Consider the following 2,566-nt stretch of genomic DNA (forward strand, 5'->3'; position numbering starts at 1 on the left):
AAAATCATCAACCATTTTCAATGCATATAACATATATAAACATGAATAAGTTTCATATAATCTCTTAACACATTAATTTCTTTCATCAACAACCTTTTGTTTCTTTATCCATCAAAACTTAAAGGTAAGAAAAAATCAAGTTCTTCTCACACATACCATAATCGAAAGCTCCATCCAACACTCTAAATTCGAAATTTTAGTATGGCTAGGTAAGAAAAACGTGATGATTAACCCAAACAACTATTATTTCAAAAGAAAAATTAACAAAATTTACTAACCTCCTCTTCATTCAAAAGGCCGAATGCCTTTGCTCCCCCCCTCCTTTTGCTTCTTCTTGTACGGCTAAGAAGAACAAGGTAATGACCCCTTTTTTTTGTTACTTCTTTTATTATCCTTAGTATTTCTTTTTATTATTTCCTTTCCTTTACATAAAATAATGACCACTTCATGGAAACTTACCACCTATTCTAATATATGCTCCATCATGGCCGGCCACTATGTATAAAAGAAGGGGTATTTGACATGCAAAGCCATTATTCTCACCACATGCTTTAATAGGTCCTTGTAATTTAACCAATCACATTTCCAGATTTTCTCACATAGGTCCTATTTACTAAAATTCACCTTCAATTAAAAAAATTCAAACATGGAATTTTCACACATGCATATATACATATAATAAGCATCAAATATGACAGCTAATTATTTTTATGACGCGGTTTAGCGGTCCCGAAACCACTTCCCGACTAGGGTAAATTTTGGCGTGTCACAACTCTCCCCCACTTAAGAAATTTTCGTCCCCGAAAAGCTTACCGGTAAATAGGTTTGGGTATCGTTCTTTCATCGAACTCTCGTTTCCCAAGTAGCTTCCTCGATCCCGTGTTTGAGCATAACACCTTTACTAACGGAACCCTTTTTGTTCCGCAACTCCTTCACTTCACGAGCTAGAATACACATCGACTCTTCTTCATAACTCATATCGGCTCGAATTTCAACCTCCGACGGACTAATTATGTGCGAAGGATCAGATCTATAGCGTCGAAGCATCGAAACATGAAAGACATCGTGTATCCTTTCAAGTTCAGGGGGCAAAATCAATCTATATGCAACCGGCCCCACTCGTTCAGAGATTTCGTACGGCCCAATGAATCTCGGTCTCAACTTGCCTTTACGGCCAAACCTAAGTACTTTTTTTTCCAAGGCGAAACTTTAAGGAACACTTTATCTCCCACCTGATATTCAATGTCCTTCCGTTTCAGATCCGCATACGATTTCTGACGATCTGTGGCTACCTTCAGACTTTCACGGATTACCTTTACTTTCTGTTCGGCATCTTTAATCAAATCAACTCTGAAAATTTCACTTTCACCGAGCTCGGTCCAAAACAATGGTGTACGGCATTTACGACCGTACAAAGCCTCGTAAGGTGCCATCTTAATAATTGATTGGAAACTATTGTTGTAAGCGAATTCGATCAAGGGTAAATACCGTTCCCATGAACCACTAAACTCGAGGATGCAACATCTCAACATATCCTCAAGTATCTGAATTATCCGCTCGGATTGACCATCGGTTTGGGGATGAATAGCGGTGCTAAAATGCAGCTTGGTACCCAAAGCTTCTTGCAATTTCTTCCAAAATCGTGAGGTGAATCTCGGATCTCTATCCGACACGATAGAAATAGGTACCCCGTGTAATCTCACAATCTGAGAAACGTACAATTCAGCTAGTCTATCCAATGAAAAATCCGTACGCACGGGAATAAAGTGAGCCGACTTAGTCAGTCTATCAACAACAACCCAAATCGTATCCTTCTTACTTGCTGACAATGGCAGTCCGGACACAAAGTCCATTGTGACTCGATCCCATTTCCACTCAGGTATCATGGTCGGCTGAAGTAATCCTGAAGGCACTTGATGTTCCGCTTTCACTTGTTGACATATCAAACACCTTGAAACAAATTCAGAAATGTCTCGTTTTATGCCCGGCCACCAAAATTGACGTTTCAGATCGTTGTACATTTTAGTACTACCCGGGTGGATAGACATTCGGCCACTACGAGCCTCATTCAAAATCATCGAAATAAGTTCCGAATTCCTTGGAACACACAAACGACTTCTGAACCTCAAACAATCATCATCATCCATTTGAAACTCCGATTCCTTGTTCGGAACACACTCAGCCCGTTTTGCAACCAATTCATCATCAATTTTCTGGGCTTCACGAATTTGATGGATCAATAATGGTTTGGCTTTTAATTCAGCTACTAACACATTGTCGGGTAGAACAGACAAGTGCACATTCATTGCTCGTAAAGCAAACAGCGATTTCCGGCTTAAGGCGTCCGCAACCACATTAGCCTTTCCCGGATGGTAATCAATGACAAGCTCGTAATCTTTCAACAACTCAAGCCAACGTCTTTGTCGCAGATTTAAGCCTCTTTGAGTCATCAAATACTTGAGACTTTTGTGATCCGAAAATACATGGCACTTCTCACCAAACAAATAATGTCGCCATATTTTCAAAGCAAACACGATGGCAGCTAGTTCGAGGTCATGGGTCGGAT

The sequence above is a fragment of the Gossypium hirsutum genome, chromosome D01 (assembly GCF_007990345.1).
Source record: "Gossypium hirsutum isolate 1008001.06 chromosome D01, Gossypium_hirsutum_v2.1, whole genome shotgun sequence".
NCBI classification, from domain to species: Eukaryota; Viridiplantae; Streptophyta; class Magnoliopsida; order Malvales; family Malvaceae; genus Gossypium; species Gossypium hirsutum.